This window comes from Bos mutus, chromosome 22 (assembly GCF_027580195.1).
Source record: "Bos mutus isolate GX-2022 chromosome 22, NWIPB_WYAK_1.1, whole genome shotgun sequence".
NCBI classification, from domain to species: domain Eukaryota; kingdom Metazoa; phylum Chordata; class Mammalia; order Artiodactyla; family Bovidae; genus Bos; species Bos mutus.
In genome coordinates, this window is record NC_091638.1 from 59,782,935 (window position 1) to 59,801,170 (window position 18,236).

Below are 18,236 nucleotides of genomic sequence, written 5' to 3' on the forward strand. Positions count from 1 at the left end.
GTCGTGTCCGACTCTTCATGACCCCCTGGACTGCAGCCCACCAGGCTCCTCCATCCATGGGATTTTCCAGGCAAGAGTACTGGAGTGGGTTGTCATTGCCTTCTCCAATTGTAGTCTATAGCACTCAGCTAAAAGAATGTAATTATCTGAAAGAAATACATCAAGTTCCCAGAGAATTACAGACTTGTAGGGCTGGGGCTGGATAAAATAGCAGAAATCTGAGAAGTCGTTTGGTTTCCAACAAGGAAACTAAGACGAGTCATGTTATTTCTTTTTTCTTTTTTAATTGTGTGTGTGTGTGTGTGTGTGTGTGTGTGTGTGGCTGTGCTGGGTCTTAGGTGTCACATGTGGTACCTAGATCTCTGACCAGGGTTGGAAACCGGGCCCCCTGTGCTGGGAGCACAGAGGGTTATTTCAACGATTTACTTATGTTTACACAACGAGATAGGAGCAGGGTTAAGATTAGAACAAAATCAGGGCTTCCCTGGTGGCTCAGATAGTAAAGAATCTGCCTACAATGCAGGAGAGACCTGGGTTTGATCCTTGGGTTGGGAAGATACCTTGGAGAAGGAAATGGCAACCCACTCCAGTGTCCTTATCTGGAGAATTCCATGGACAGAGGAGCCTGGTGGGCTGCTGTCAATGGGGTTGCATAAACACTTTGGCTGCTTTCCAAGAAGAAAATGTTAAATTTCTTCCACTCCACCACCTGAGTGTTTATTAGCCTCAGAACTTAGCATGTTTTCAGATAAATGTTACATTACACATGATTCATTTTACATGTGTACACATATCCATGAAGCATTGCCAACATATTTGTGATTTTCTGAGCCTTTAAGGAACACCGGGGACTTCCCTGGTGGCCCAGTGGTTAAGATTTCTCCTCCCAGTGCAGGGGGTGGCGTTCAGTCCCCGGTAGAGGGGCTAAGATCCCAGATGCCTCAGTGCGGGGGGGAAAAAAACAAAACATTACACAGAAACATTATTGTAACAAGTTAAAGACTTTAAAAATGGTCCACATAAAAAATCTTAAAAAAAATAGCATTGCATGGAGTCTCACACTGGACATCTTACATCGAGTTGCTTCCTCCGCGAGATCGCACTAGGACAGCATCAAACCTTTCCTTTGGTTCTCGCTCGTGGCTCTTGGTCCCCTTTTCATGGTTGCAGCTGTTTCACTGACCTGATTTCCTGACTGGGAGTCTGCCCAGGCAGCTGTGGAAAACAAAAACCCCAGAAGCACAGAATTTAACAGTTGCATACATTTATTTAAACATAACAATGCGGGCAGGGCTTCTCATGTTAAAAATCTTCTGTACACGTGTTTCGAAGCCAAAGATTACCGAATTTCTGAAATAAAGCTTGTGGAAACATTGGCAGGCGTGAGTGGACTTGGTAAGCTGATGGTCCCTAGAGCCAGATGTGACGATAAAATGCTGCTTAGAGACACATTTTCCAAGTTAAACAAGATTTGTGAAGACAGTCAGCACAGTGGCGGGATAAGAACTCAGGTCAACAGGGAACCGGGGAAGAGTCTGTGTGTGGTGCCTGAAGGGAAGCCTGCTGTGAGCCCTGCCTAAAGATTTGTGTTATACACACTCATTCAGAAGTATCTGGAAGCACCTAGAGTGAGTCTAAGGTTGCATGTGCATGCCTGCGGGAGTGCTCCGTCCTGTCTGACTCGTTGTGACCCAAGGACTGTGGCCGCCAGGCTCCTCCGTCCAAGGGATTCTCCAGGCACGATACTGCTCTGGATTGCCACTCCCTTCTCCAGGGGATCTTCCCGACCCAGGGAGCGAGCCCAGGTCTCCTGCACTGGCACGTGGAGCTGGTGAGCCACGGAGCCACCTGGGAAACCCCAGAATCGCATACGACGAATTGCTAAAGCTGCGAAATGGTCACTGCTTTCCGTGTTAGAGATTCTTTGTGATAAACTTTCAATCCCAACCTTAACTTGAGCTGTAGATTGGGAATATTATACACACACACACACACACACACACACTCTCTCTCTCTCTCAGTCTCCAGCTGAAACAGATCTATATTTTCTGTTTTTCTGTTATGAATTGCAGAGTTGCTTTGAATTGCCATTTCTTATTGCCATTCCTCCGCTAGGGCGCAGTTGTCTGGAGGGTTTCTGCCTTGTTAAAATGCAATGCAATCCAACAGCTCTCCCGGTTTCTATTTCTCACGTTGCATCAGGCCTTCAACAGGATACGTTCCTCTGCTTAGAAGCTTTTGTCCTGTTGTTATATTATATAATCTTCGTATTTTGAGACCTTTCTGGAGACTTTTCGCTGAATGTCGCTTTCCTCCAAACAAAGGCCATTGTGTAATTCCTGAGTCTTGGGGAGGGCTCAGAATGAAAGGAGAAGGGGCGTCAGATGGAACGTCAGCCTGAATGGGACTGACTGTCACTGGCCTGGGGAAAGAAGGGGAGGCTGGGACCTGTGCTCAGGGCGGGCCCAGCGGGAAGTGGGCAGCTCGTGGTGCTTTGCTTTGTTATGGTTTATCCGGCTACGCCGAGCCTTCATTGCACATGTGGGGTCCTTGGGGTGGCACGCAGGCTCTCGGTTGCAGCATGTGGGATCTTAGTTCCCTGACTGGGGATTGAACCCAGGCCCCCTGTGTTGGGAACATGGAGTCTTAACCACTGGGCCACCAGGGAAGTCCCAGCAATGTAGTTTGGGGCCATGGGGCCTTGAGCCAAGGGGTGCCCTCAGGGTGACCTCCGTGTTTATCTTGGCTTCTTGTTGGAGGGGTGGTGTGCAAACACAGCCCAGGGAAGTCCAGTCCAGTGGAGACGACCAGCTTCCTGGGCAGAGGAAACAGAGCAGAGAGCATGGCTGCTGAGACGGCTGCAATCCGTGGATCGGTACCAGGTGGAAGGGGAGTTCCTTAATGCTAGAGAAGGTTCCCTGTCAGGTACCTGGCCAGACCCTCAACTGGACACATTTAGAGCGAGACACCACGAGGCCCAGGAGACAGCCCCTCCCAGGGAGCAGAGTTCAGGGGTCACACGGTGCTGGAGGACTCCAGCCAGCCTAGCCAGCGGCCTCGGTGGACATCCCTTCTGGGCATTCGCTTAAAACCCCAAAAAGCCTAGTTCACGTATCCTGAACATCCTCATGAAGACCAGCCATCACGCCACGGGAACAGAGGGCCCGTAGGACAGTATCAGGTTATCTGAAGTATGCACAGGTGACATTCCGGAGGGAGAAGAGGGACAGAGCAGAGAAACGGCTGAGGAAACCATGGCGAGTATTTCCTGAAGCTGATGAGTTAGCCCAGGGATCCCAAGAGGCCAGTGCGCTCAGAAAACTCACAGAGAGCAAGAAGGCACACATGAGCACGTTGCCGTCGAGGTGATGGAAACCGAACGTGGAGAGAGGGGTCTTGAAAGCAGGCAGAAAACCAAGAAACTGCATCCAGAGGAACAGAAAACAGACACCTGTGAGGGGAACGGTAGAACGTTGGCTCCCCCAGCGCTGGCGGAGGAGACAGCAAGCGAATGGCATCCGCAGAGTGATGAAAGGAGAAGATGCAGGGTGCTAAATCCAGTCAAACGCCTTTCAAAGATGCAGGTGAAATAAAGACGTTTTCCCAAAAATTAAAGCTAAAATAAATTCTGGCTAGAAGGGCTGCACTGTAAGAATTACCAAAGTTCTCCAGGACAAAGAGAAAAGACCCCAGTTAGAAGTCCATACATTCACGAAGGAATCAGGACCACTGGAAAAATCAATGGCCATATAAACACAAAAGACGATTTTAAAAAACACATTGGAAAATTACTGACTGTTTAAAGACAAATAGTAAGAATGTGGTGGGATTTATGTCATAGGTAGAATTCAAACATCTGAGGTGGAGTGTGATGAACTCAGGATGCACGCCATCATCTCCAGAGTAGATATGACAGTGTAACATCAAGAGTTATAACTAAATCCAAGAGCGGAGGCACCTTCCTGGTGGTCCAGGGTGAAGAGTTGCCCTTCCCATGTGGGGGATGTGAGTTTGATCCCTGGTTGGGGAACTAAGACCCCACAAGCTGTGGGACAACTGAGTTCATGAGCCACCATGTGGCTCCGCTGGTGAAGAATCCGCCTGCAGTGCAGAGACCCCGGTTCAGTCCCTGGGTTGGGAAGATCCCCTGGAGAAGGGAAAGGCTACCCACTCCAGTATTCTGGCCTGGAGAATCCCATGGACCATATAATCTATGGGGTCTCAAAGAGTCGGACACAACGGAGCGACTTTCACTTTCACCAGAGAGAAGCTCGTGGACCGCAACAAAGGTCTTGCATGCGGCAACAAAGACCCACTGCAGTCAAATAAATTAATTCATTTTTAAAATCCAATAGAGGAGATAAAAAGGAACACAGAAAAGCTTGAAGAGTCTGGAAAGGAGGAATAGAGGATCAGAAAGGACTCATGGAAAACAAATAGCAAGGTGGGACACTTAAATTCAGTCATGTGGGAAACTTACACGTACGTGGAACAAACCCCAGTGAAAAGGGCCGAGATTGTTAGATTTGATAGCAAACAAAGACTCAACTCTTTGTTAACAAGTGAAGTGAAGTGAAATGAAGTGGCTCAGTCATGTCCGACTCTTTGTGACCCCATGGACTGCAGCCTATCAGGCTCCTGTGTCCATGGGATTTTCCAGGCAAGAATACTGGAGTGGGTTGCCATTTCCTTCTCCAGGGATCTTTCCCACCCAGGGATCGAACCTGGGTCTCCCGCATTGTAGGCAGAGGCTTTTACCGTCTGAGCCACCAGGGAAGCCTTTGTTAACAAAACACTCTTTAAATATAAATACAAATATAGGGAGGTTAAAAGTAAAAGAATGTAAAGAGAAATTTAAGAAAGCTGACTCAGCCGTATCAATACATTGCTATTTTTTTAATATAGCTGATGTAACTTGTCAACTTTAACAATCCGATAGGCAGCTATTTCACCAGCAGAAGCAAGTTTATCTGGGAAGAGCAGAGAGATTACTATTCAGGATATGTGAACCAGGGTGAACCGCAGGCAAATCCAGAGAATAAGGAAGGGAACTTGCTTTTATAGGGAAAAGGGGGGGAGTTGGGAGGGGCTAGCCTAGGTACCCCGTAACACAATCAGCTATATAGTACTGCCCTGTAACAGGTTTATAATACTTTTCACACACGTAATACATAGCAAACATAAGAAAGAACGGCATTTTCAGTCTCACAGGACCGAACCCTGGAAAGTACAGCAGTGCAGCCCAGCAGCTGGACGGGGGCTGGCCTCGGGTGAACAGGCGAGAAGACTTACCGCCTGGCGGAGGGACAGGAGGTGGAGGATGGTGGAGCTGAAGGCTCGTCGGCAGTAGGGGACAGGGCCGGGCAGGCTGCGGCGCCTGAGGTTGATGGCACAGGTTCCAGCTCCTTGCTGGAATCAGATACACGTTCACATCTTTGAATGTTTGCAACTTGGCAGTTTGTGTGTAGGGAACTCACTGTAAGTGAAAAGACCACAGGTCGTCAGGACATATTTGCTGTAACCAGGGTGCCTACTCTTTACTTTTATGCAATTGGGTATCTGCTTCCCCGAAGGCATCTATGAACATGCAGCTATTGCAAAATAGTGATACCACCCTGGCTGGTGAACAAAGTGGCTGTTTCTGGAAGAACTCCTGGAAGTTCTTGAGAAGGTGGTTACAGAGGCTCAATAGGAATGACCTGTGAGCTGGTCTGTTTGGTTGCTGTTCAGTCGCTCAGTTGTGTCCGACTCTTCGCAACCCCGTGGACTGCAGCACGCCAGGCTTCCCTGTCCCTCACCATTTCCCAGAGTTTGCTCAAGTTCATGTCCACTGAGTCAGTTCAGTTCAGTTCAGTCGCTCAGTCGTGTCCAACGCTTCGCAACCCCGCGGACTGCAGCACGCCAGGCTTCCCTGTCCATCACCAACTGGAGTCCACCGAAACCCATGTCCATTGAGTCAGTGATGCCATCCAACCATCTCATCCTCTGTCGTCCCCTTCTCCTCCTGCCCTCAATCTTTCCCAGAATCAGGGTCTTTTCAAGTGAGTCAGCTCTTCCCATCAGGTGGCCAAAGTATTGGAGTTTCAGCTTCAACATCAGTCCTTCCAATGAACACCTAGGACTGATCTCCTTTAGGATGGACTGGTTGGATCTCCTTGCAGTCCAAGGGACTCTCAAGAGTCTTCTCCAACACCACAGTTCAAAAGCATCTATTCTTTGGTGCTCAGCTTTCTTTATAGTCCAACTCTCACGTTCATATGTGACCACTGGAAAAACCATAGCCTTAACTAGATGGACCTTTTTTGGCAAAGTAATGTCTCTGCTTTTTAATATGCTGTCTAGGTTGGTCATAACTTTCCTTCCAAGGAGTAAGCATCTTTTAATTTCATGGCTGCAATCACCATCTGCAGTGATTTTGGAGGCCAGAAAAATAACAGCCACTGTTTCCACTGTTTCCCCATCTAATTCCCATGAAGTGATGGGACCGGATGCTATGATCTTAGTTTTCTGAACGTTGAACTTTAAGCCAACTTTTTCACTCTCCTCTTTAACCTTCATCAAGAGGCTTTTGAGTTCCTCTTCACTTTCTGCCATAAGGGTGGTGTCATCTGCATATCTGAGGTTATTGATATTTCTCCCGGCAATCTTGATTCCAGCTTGTGCTTCTTCCAGCCCCGCCTTTCTCATGATGTACTCTGCATATAAGTTAAATAAGCAGGGTGAAAATATACAGCCTTGACTTACTCCTTTTCCTATTTGGAACCAGTCTGTTGTTCCATGTCCAGTTCTAACTCTTGCTTCCTGACCTGCATACAGGTTTCTCAAGAGGCAGGTCAGGTGGTCTGGGATTCCCATCTCTTTCAGGATTTTCCACAGTTTATTGTGATCCACACAGTCAAAGGCTTTGGCATAGTCAATAAAGTAGAAATAGATGTTTTTCTGGAACTCTCTTGCTTTTTTGATGATCCAGCAGATGTTGGCAATTTGATCTGTGGTTCCTCTGCCTTTTCTAAAACCGGCTTGAACATCAGGAAGTTCACGGTTCACATATTGCTAAAGCCTGGCTTGGAGGATTTTGAGCAGTACTTTACTAGCGTGTGAAATGAGTGCAATTATGCGGTAGTTTGAGCATTCTTTGGCATTACCTTTCTTTGGGATTGGAATGAAAACTGACCTTTTCCAGTCCTGTGGCCACTGCTGAGTTTTCCAAATTTGCTGGCATATTGAGAGCAGAACTTTCACAGCGTCATCTTCCAGGATTTGAAATAGCTCAACTGGAATTCCATCACCTCCACTAGCTTTGTTCATAGTGATGCTTTCTAAGGCCCACTTGACTTCACATTCCAGGATGTCTGGCTCTAGGTGAGTGATCACAGCATCGTGATTATCTGGGTTGTGAAGACCTTTTTTGTACAGTTCTTCTGTGTATTCTTGCCACCTCTTCTTAATATCTTCTGCTTCTGTTAGGTCCATACCATTTCTGTCCTTTATCGAGCCCATCTTTGCATGAAATGTTCCCTTGGTATCTAATTTTCTTGCAGAGATCTCTAGTCTTTCCCATTCTGTTGTTTTCCTCTATTTCTTTGCATTGATGGCCGAGGAAGGCTTTCTTCAGTGATGCCATCCAGCCATCTCATCCTCTGTGGCCCCCTTCTCCTTTTGCCTTCAGTCTTTCCCAGCATCGGGGTCTTTTCCAATGAGTCAGCTCTTCGCATCAAGTGGCCAAAGGATTGGAGTTTCAGCTTCAGCATCAGTCCTTCCGAAGAGGCATGGCTCACAGCGTCAGTGAGTTGCGCGAGCCCCTTCCCCACGACAAGGCAGTGCTCCGTGCAGGGTCTGGCTGTGCAGGGAGAAAAGGGCACCGCAGGACTCAGTGCGCTGTGCTCTCCAGCTGTCAAGGCAATAAGTTTTCCAAGCATGAGGGGCATCTCCAAACTTCCACCGATGAAGGCGTAACCAGGGAAATGCACCAGCCCCTCCCACAAATGATACTGTCTACGGATTTCTGGCACAGAGGCTGAGCATTACTTAGCCAGACCCCGACTTTCGTCAGATAGTCAAGATCTTATTTTCCCATCTCAGGGCAGGGTCAAATTGAAGTAAGTAATAAGTTTAGGTGGGCTTAGCTCCCTGGCTCTATAAAGTGGACCTGTGGGATAACCCGGACTGCCCACAGCACTAAAACCCCTGTGAGGTCACTTACAGGGTGAACCAAAGGGCCATTGGTGTCCTGGACGGACTGAGGTTTCTGACGGCTAATCTAGCCATCAGAGAGGTTTTTGCAAGGGGTTGGGCAGTGTGGACGGGAACCTTGTCCCTCTGTGCAGGTGAGGAGGACACAGGTGAGATGCAGTGTGGGAAGAATGGTCTTAGGCCTCTTCGGATGTCTTGGAAAGGTGTTGGCCTCTGACGCCCACTCCCCAGGTCTCGAGGGCTCTGTCCTCAGGCTGCTGGGCGTTGAGCAGGTCCACGTGAGGCTCACATCCTGCCGTAGGTGCAGCTCGTGCACCCGGGAGTCCCCTCCCTGGAGGGGCGGCACAGACGTCAGTCAACGGCAGCTGGTGGGGCCCTTCCGGCGGGGCTAGACACAGTCCTTTGGGACGTAGGTTCTAGGTGTGATGTTGATATTGGTTTTCATTTCACTGTGCAAAGAGTGCTCCACGTGGTTATTTTTTGCTACTTTTTACTTTAAAAACCTGTTTTATGTTTGTACGCACTACTATATGTAGGTATTTTTTTAATTTATCTAAGGCTGTGCCGGGTCTTTGGCTGCGTGCGAGCCCTCTCTAGTTGCGGTGAGCGGGCTTCTCGTTGCGGTGGCTTCTCTCTTGTGGAGCGCAGGCGCTCGGCCCGTGGGCTTCAGTACCTGCAGCCCGTGGGCTCCGTGGCTGTGGCTCGCCGGCCCAGGAGCTGCAGGTTTCAGTAGCTGTGGCGCATAGGCTCAGCTCCTCTGTGGCACGTGGAGTCTTCCCTGACCAGGGGTTGAACCCATGTCCCCTTCACCGGCAGGTGGGTTCTCATCCACTGTCCACCAGGCACGTCTCACACAGGTATTTCTAACAGAAGCCTCTGCAACACAGATATGTGTCTCCATTTATCAGTTGTGGATGAAGCGGGAGGCAAGTGCCTTGAGCATCTTGAGATGATGCCAAAGGGTAAGGGTTTGTGATCCGTAAAGGGGGAAGGCCTAGGATTCAGGAGGACCAGCAACTGTGCTGTTAGCCACACACTCTACAGACGTCCAACCTAGACAGCATATTGAAAAGCAGAGACATTACTTTGCCAACCAAGGTCCGTCTAGTCAAAGCTATGGTTTTTCCAGTAGTCATGTATGGATGTGAGAGTTGGACTATAAAGAAAGCTGAGTGCCAAAGAATTGATGTTTTGAACTGTGGTGTTCAAGAAGACTCTTGAATCCCTTGGACTGCAAGGAGATCCAACCAGTCCATCCTAAAGGAGATCAGTCCTGGGTGTTCATTGGAAGGACTGATGCTGAAGCTGAAACTCCAGTACTTTGGCTACCTGATGGGAAGATCTGACTGATTGGAAAAGACCCTGATGCTGGGAAAGATTGAGGGCAGGAGAAGGGGACAACAGAGGATGAGATGGCTGGATGGCATCACCGACTCAATGGACCTGAGTTTGAGTAAGCTCTGAGAGTTGGTGATGGACAGGGAAGCCTGGTGTGCTGCAGTTCATGGGGTCGCAAAGAGTCGGACACAACTGAGCAACTGAACTGAACTGATGTTGTTACTGGATTCGACCAACTCAGAGGATTGAGGATGAGACGCACAGTGAAACCACTGCAGAACCAGTCACACAGCACAGACGCACTGTAGTATTTGCTGGTAAAGTGAGTTCCCCGGCCACTGAGTTTCAAGAGAGGTTCCCTGGGCGGGAGTGGTCTCCACCTGGACTTGGGCCACAGCAGAAGCAGTAGCTTATCCCTAAAGGAAGCTTTCAGTCCATGAGAAAACATACCCAGCACAGCCAGAGCGAATTTATGTCCACGAGGTGGGGGAGGCTGGATAAAATCAGCTGCCAAGCCTTGAAGTGTCCTGGAACAGTACAAGTGTGCGTGTATGCTCAGTCGCTCGGTCGTGTCCGACTCTGTGTGACCCCATGGACTGTAGCCCGCCAGGCTCCTCTGTCCATGGGATTCTCCAGGCAAGAACACTGGAGTGGGTTGCCATGCCCTCCTCCAGGGGATCTTCCCGACCCAGGGACTGAGCCTGCATCCCTTGAGACTTCTGCATTGGCAGGAGGGTTCTCTGCCAGCTATACCGCATGGGATTCCCACTGGGCTGGAGTAACCGAACCAAGGGCGTTGCTTTACGTAGACCAAAAGGCACAGCACCGAAGAACCAGCGCAGCGTTTTCCTTATTCTCCTGAAGAACCGTCAGTAAGCCCTGAGATGTCAGCGTTACTCAGAAGCTTCTTAAAGGTCGTTGGGGGTGGGTGTCAGGAGGCATCTGTCAGTGTTAACAGCTGTGGGGGGACTGTAGGAGGGGAGGGGAGTGGGATCGAGGTTATAAAAAGGAGAGAAAGTTATACAAGAAGTGGTTAATAGAAGAATTTCGTAAGAGGGGAGACAGCTGGCAAAGAGATGTGCGTGGTGAGATTTTAGAGGGGCTCCCACCACGTGAGACGTGAATGTGGTCACAGGCAATCCCATAACTGTTTCCTCGGTGGCCTTGACCAAAGGGGCAGCTGGCGGGGGGGATGGCTTTAAGGCAGGAAGGGCACTCTTGGGTGACAAGGTCTGGTTTCGGTACCCCGTGGGCTGATGGGGAGACCTGCGCTTTGGAGGGAGAACCCCAAGAGCACTCCCTTCTTTCCTACTCACAGAAAGGAAAAAAAGACATTGATCCCTGGGAGGCCCAAGGGCAGAAGGGCTCATTACACTTTCCTTCAAGGCTTTAAAGACTATGTCCTCCTGTTCTCCCCATAGAATTGAGTTGGTCATTTTTTTTAGTGAAACATGAGGGGCCTTGGCCATGAGAGAAAAATCTGGAATCCAGTTCCAACAATAGCCCGCCTCCGCGCCCCCCATGCCCCGCCCAGCAAACTTCCTAACTATGAGGTTTATTTGGAGGTTTCAGAAACCCCAGGGTGCCATGAAGTCTTTCTGATCTAGGTGGAGCTCTTATCCTGGTATAAAGTGAAGTCACTCAGTCGTGTCTGATTCTTTGCTACCCCATGAACTGTATAGCCTACCAGGCTCCTCTGTCCATGGGATTCTCCAGGCAAGAATACTGGAGTGGGTTGCCGTTTCCTTCTCCAGGGGATCTTCCCGACCCAGGGATCAAAGGCGGGTCTCCCGCATTGCAGGCAGATGCTTTACCCTCTGAGCCACCAGGGAAGCCTTATACCAGCCCTTATCCCAGTATGAGGTGACCCAAACACTGAGCCTGGCTTTGGACAGGCTGAAGTGTCTCCTTGGTGGCCTTGCACTCTTTTAGGGCTAGCGTCTTGGTCAATGGATGCCGCCTTCCTGTGAGGGGACCTGGGAGAGGGAATGAAAAGTGAGCTATCTAAGTAGAAGCTCTGCTGCTGCTAAGTCACTTCAGTCGTGTCCGACTCCGTGTGACCCCTTAGATGACAGCCCACCAAGCTCCCCCGTCCCTGGGATTCTCCAGGCAAGAGCACTGGAGCGGGTTAAGTAGAAGCTCTAGGAAACGTTTTATCATCCGGATCAGCCTTCAGGACCTGTGACAAGTAAGACGGGATTTCAGGAAAAGACAGAAACACTTCCCAGGGGGACCGTGTTCCCTCCCAAGAGGCGGCAAGCGGTGCTGGCCAGCTCGTTACCCAGAGCACAAGAGAAGGCAGTGCCTGCATTGGTGACTCAGCAGGATTTGCTTCCTCCTGGGGTGGATGCCCGAAACGCCAGAGGACCAGGACCACCTGGGTGCTGAGCGAGGGCAGCGTTACTCACCACCTGGAGGTTCTGGACGAGTCGCCACGCTCAGCCACTGGGTTTCTTTCCTTTAATGAGTTAATTTCCGGCCGCCCTGGGTCTCTGTTGCTGCCTGCGGGCTTTCTCTGGTTGTGGTGAGTGGGGGCTCCTCCTTGTCGAAGAGCCGGGGCCCTAGGACGCACAGGCTTGGTTGCTCCAAGGCACGTTGCATCTTCCAGGACCAGGGATCAAACCCACGTCCCCTGCATTAGCAGCTGGATTCTTATCCACGCTGCCTCCACGGAAGTCTGGCCGTTGGGTTTCTTTCTCCTGCCCTGGAGAGGGGCTTCCAGGGCTGATTCAGGAGAGGGCTTGGACCAGCCCCTACGGCTCCCTGGGGTTCAGGCAGCCTGGAGCCCTGAGGCTTATAACACTTTCTCCTCCAACATCCTGGCCTCTTGCACGTAATGGCAGAGACCAAAGAGGCTTTGATTTTGTTCAGGGGCCTCCACTTGTTGCAGCTGAAAACTGAGGATTTGACACACACACAAAAAATCCATTTCTTTGTTTGGCCGTCCCGGTCTTTGTTATGTCCTGCGGGATCTAGTTCCCTGACCGGGGGTCAAACCCAGGCCCCTCACATCGGGAGTGCAAAGTCTTAGCTACCGGATCACCAGGGAAGTCCTGAAAATTGGGATTTTTATGACTCTTCTTGGTTAATGCTGAACCATCGAAGGTGCGAGTGAGCTGAGCTGCCACGTGGGGTGGACGAGCCTCCTGTTCCCTTTTCGTCCTTTTCACCAGGAGGAGAAGGTGCCTGTTCGGCGTGTAAACACAGAATTCAAAGCCTCCATAGAGAGACTGGGGTTTGCAAGATTCGAAGCCAATTGTGATCGTCACGGACTGACTCATCACACCTCTGCACACAAGCTGGAATTTTGTCCCAGGCCACAGGCTCGGGAAAGGCTGTTGTGACTGCCGGTGGAGCTCTCTGCCGGGGTTTCCACACCTCCCCCCAGACAAGGCTTGTGTCTCTAAATCCCTTTTGGGGTGTTGCCACTGAGCCAACTCCATCCATCGCTGAGCCTGACTTTCACCCACAAGCGCGTGAATCAACTGATACAAATCTGAAAAGCCCGACGAGTGGGTCTCAGTGACCCCCTTAAATTCATCAGCGCATCTGTGGGGTCTTCTGGTGCTTTTGGAAAATCCTGAACCACAGCTCGCGCTTCTGGCCACAGCGTGTGGCTCGGCTCGGTCCAGTTCAAGAGGCTGAGAGACTTCAGGGCTGATGCTTGAAAGAAGCTTTTCAGGGAGATAAAGTGGAGTTGAACACGTGAGGGTTGATATGCACAGAACAGAGGCTTTTGCTTTCTTTGTCCTTTTCATGGCGGCAGGAGGGGTACCACTCACTGTAAGAGCATGTATCTGCCCCTGCAGAGTTCCATTCCGTTATGTAAAGTAGTCTTTCTGCCAACCACCCCAGCCTGAAGCTCGACACAGTAACTAGACTAGCTATTGTACAACCACCTTTAAGACAACTTTGTCAGCTGATTTACTTTAAAAAGGTTATTTTTAAATCCCGTTCTTTTGACTAAAGATTGTACGTTTCCAAGAATCCTTTGAAAAACTTCCGTTGTGATGCTTACAGTTTTTTTTCTATAATAGATCGTTTTGGTGATTAAGTTTGTCCCCTCTGACAGAAAACACATCAGTGAATTCCTAAGGTTCGGGGGGGAGTTTTTTGCATAGGGTTTTAGGTACGGGGGCTACAGAGGAAATCAGTCCTGCATATTCACTGGAAGGACTGATGCTGAAGCTGAAACTCCAATACTTTGGCCACCTGATAGGAAGAACTGACTCACTGGAAAAGACCCTGATGCTGGGAAAGATTGAGGGCAGGAGGAGAAGGGGATGGGAAAGATTGAGGGCAGGAGGAGAAGGGGATGACAGAGGATGAGAGGGTTGGATGGCATCACCAACTCGATGGGCATGAGTTTGAGTAAGCTCTGGGAGTTGGTGATGGACAGGGAGGCCTGACGTGGTGTGGTCCATGGGGTCACAAACAGTCAGACACAACTGAGCGACTGAACTGAACTACAGAGCTGTTCTACACTGAGATTATGGTGATGATTGCGTTTGTCAAACTTCACGGAGACTTTTAGGGAATGTAAATTCTACTTCAATAAACGTGACCTTAAAACTTTAAAGAAAACAAACTAACAACAGCTTGCAATGCAGTCTTAGTGCAAATATAGAGAACAGAGGTTCATTTGGGAATTCAGATGGTCTAACCCTAAAACGGCAGGTTCTATGCGTTCAGAAGGGCAGAGAGCGAGGGTGGGCTCAGACGGGGTGCAGGGCAGGGGGCGCAGGAGGCTGGTGTCGGGCTGGACTGGTGGCCGTCTGGTGGAGTCTGGGACAAGAGGAAGACACAGAGGCTGGCGCCCGGGACAAAGAACTGGGGGGAAGGGAACACAAGGGGCATGGGGGCTCAAAAGCCATCTTTCTCTTTTCTAGTTTTTTAATAATTTTGTCCATGTGTGTGTTTATTACTGGCTGTGCTGGGTCTTCACTGCTGTGTGGGCTTTGCTCTAGTTGCAGTAAGTGGGAGCTATGCTTCAGTTGTGGGGTGCGGACTTCTTGTTGCAAAACACGGGCTGCAGGGCGCAGGCTCAGTCGTGGCGCTTGGGCTTAGCTGCTCCGCGGCACGTGGGTCTTCCCGGACCAGGGATCGAACCTGCGTCTCCTGTACTGCAGGCAGGTTCTTTACCACGAAGCCACCAGGGAAGCCCTCTCTTCTAGTTTTTCAGTTATTTGGGCCAATTTAGTAACAGAATCTTGCAAAGAGGCCATTTTAGAGTTTTGTGCACATTTGGAAGCCTCCAGATACCAGTGAAGAAAAATACGCCATTCACATTATTTAATTTTTGAGTCCTTCAATTTAATCTTAAGAAAAGCAAGTCTGGGAAGATCAAAAGTTCCCCACGATGGCCCTTGTAATCCTGGATTACCTTTAGTTTGTTTGGCCGACTTAGTTAAAGGCCTGTGGGTGGGTGGGTGGGAGAATGTCCATAGTTTATAAACATAAAACAGGCCAGATCCCCAGAAGGAGGGCTGCCTCAGACCATTTAGATGACTGGGATCCTGTTTTCCTAAGTTCTCCTGAAAACTCAAGTTGCTAGAGCCCTAGCCCAGACTCTGAAAGGGATATAGAAACTACGAAACAAGGGCCTGGATCCCAGTTAGCTCAGTCCCCAAAGACAGCCTCAATTTCACACACTTAGCTCTTTTTCTTTAATGTTTTAATTAAAAAATAAGAAAATTGTTTTGCTTGTAATTGTTTTTATTTTTTATTTTATATTGGGGTATAGTTCATTTGGACTTCAAGGAGATCCAACCAGTCCATTCTAAAGGAGATCAGTCCTGGGTGTTCATTGGAAGGAATGACGCTAAAGCTGAAATTCCAGTCCTTTGACCACCTCATGCAAAGAGTTGACTCATTGGAAAAGACTCTGATGCTGGGAGGGACTTGGGGCAGGAGGAGAAGGGGACGACAGAGGACGAGATGGCTGGATGGCATCACCAACTCGATGAACGTGAGTCTGAGTGAAGTCCGGGAGTTGGTGATGGACAGGGAGGCCTGGCGTGCTGCGATTCATGGGGTCGCAAAGAGTCGGACACGACTGAGCGACTGAACTGAACTGATAGTTCATTTGGGCTTCCCTAGTGGCTCAGATGGTAAAGAGTCTGCCAGCAATTCAGGAGACCTGAATTTGATCCCTAGGTGAGGGAGATCCCCTGGAGAAGGGCATGGCAACACACTCCAGTATTCTTGCCTGGAGAATCCCATGGACAGAGGAGCCTGCTGAGCTACAGTCCATGAAGTTGCAGAGAGTCGACATGACTAAGCGACTGACACTTTTTTTCGTAGCTGATTTACAATGCTGTGTTAGTGGCAGGTGCATATAGAACGTTCGGTCACACGTATACACATGTCTTCTCTTTTTCCGATTTTTTTTCCCATTTGGTTATTACAGAATATTGAGTAGAGTTCCCTGTGCTATGTCACAGGTCCTTGTTGATTAACCAGTTCATATATGACAGTGTGTGTGTGTTAATCCCGACCTCCTAATTTATTCTTCCCCACCACCTTTCCCCTTTGGTCACCATAACTTTATTTTCTAAGTCTGTGAGTCTGTCTCTGTTTTATAAATAAGCTCATTTGTATCATCTTTTAAAAAAAATTTATTTTTAGTTGAAGGATGATTACAATACTGTGTTGGTTTCCGCCATACGTCAACATGGATTGGCCACAGGTATGCATACAAGCTCGCCCTCTTGAGCGTCCCTCCCGCCTCCCACCCCATCCCAGCGCTCTGAGTTGCTGCAGAGCCCCCGCTGGGGTTCCCTGAGCCACACAGCAGATTCCCACCGCCTGTCTGGTGTACACATGAATCGCATAAGTTTCCGTTACTCTCTCCATCCATCCCACCCTCTCCTTCTTACCGCCTCCCTTCCGTGTCCGTAAGTCTGTTCTCTGTGTCTCCGCTGCTGCCTGCAGAGACTTCATCAGGACCATCTTTCTGGATTCCACATGTATGCATTAGGATACGGCATTTGTTTCCCTTTCTGATTCACTCCACTGTGTATAATAGGCTGTAGGCTGATGCACCTCATTAGCACTGACTCAAACTCGCTCCTTGTGTCATACTTTTAGATCCCACACACATGTGATGGCATGTATTTGTCTCTGACTTCCTTCCCTTAGTATGATAATCTCTAGGTACCCCCGTGTTGCTGCAAATGGCACGATTTCATTCTTGTTTATGGCAGAGCGATGTTCCACTGTGTGTGGTGTGTGTGTGTGTGCGTGTGTGTGTACACACCGCGTCTGCCTTATCTGTTCCTCTGTTGCTGGGCACTTAGGTGGCTTCCATGTCCTGGGTGCTGTAAGAAGAGCTGCAGCGAGCACTGGGGTGCGTGTGTCTGTTTTGAACTATGGTTTCCTCTGGATGTATGTCCAGGAGCAGGATTGCTGGATTGTACGGTAGCTCTATTTTCACTTAGTTTTTTTTTCTTGTTTTAAGGAAGCTGCATACTGTTCTCCATAGTGGCTAAATCAATTTCTATTCCCACCAACAGTCTAGGAGGGTTCCCTTTTCTCCAAACCCTCTCCAGCATTTATTGCTTCTAGACTTTTTAATGATGGCCATTCTGACCAGTGTGAGGTGATACCTTATTGCAGTTTTAATTTGCAATTAATTTAAGTTTAATTTCTCTGGTAATTAGTAAAGTATAGCATCTTTTCATGTGCTTTTCGGCCATCTGCGTGTCTTCTTTGGAGAAAAGTCTATTTAGATCTTCCACCCAGTCTTGATTGGGTTGTTTGTGGGTTTTCTTTGTTTGCTTTGATACTGAGCCACTTGAGCTGTTTTATATTTTGGAAATCAATCCCTTGTTGGTTACTTTGCAAGTAATTTCTCCCATTTTGTGGGGTTACCTTTTTATTTATGGTGTCCTTTGCTTGCAAAGGCTTTTAAGTTTAATTAGGAGAAGGCAATGGCACCCCACTCCAGTACTCTTTCCTGGAAAATCCCATGGACGGAGGGGCCTGGTGGGCTGCAGTCCATGGGGTCGAGAAGAGTCGGACACTACTGATCGACTTCACTTTATTTTTTCACTTTCATGCATCGGAGAAGGAGATGGCAACCCACTCCAGTGTTCTTGCCTGGAGAATCCCAGGGACAGCGGGGCCTGGTGGGCTGCGGTCTATGGGGTCACACAGAGTCAGACACGACTGAAGCGACTTAGCAGCAGCAGCCCGCATTTGTTTCCTTTTGTTTTTATTTTCGTTACTGTAGAAGTGAAGTCAAAGTCGCTCCGTCGTGTCCAGCCCTGCGACCCCGTGGGTGCTCCAGGCCAGAATGCTGGAGTGGGTGGCCTTGCCCTTCTCCAGGGGAGTCTTCCCGACCCAAGGACTGAACCCAGGCCTCCCTCACTGCAGGCGGATTCTTTACCAGCTGAGCCACAAGGGAATGCATCCAGAAAGATGCTGCTGTGACTCAGTGAAAGACCACTCTGCCTGTGTCTTCCTCCAAGACTTTGTAGTGTCCGTCTTGTGTTAGGCCTCTAATCCATGTTGAGTTCATTTTCGTGTACGGTGTTAGAGAACGTTCTAATCTGGGGAGGCTGACAGCTGTCCAGCGTTCAGGACACCACACTCGCACTGCAGAGGCACAGACTCCACCCCTGATCAGGGGACTACACGTGGCATGGCCAAGCCAAAAAACAAGTTCTACTTTCTTTTTTTTTTTTTACATGTGGCTGTCCAGT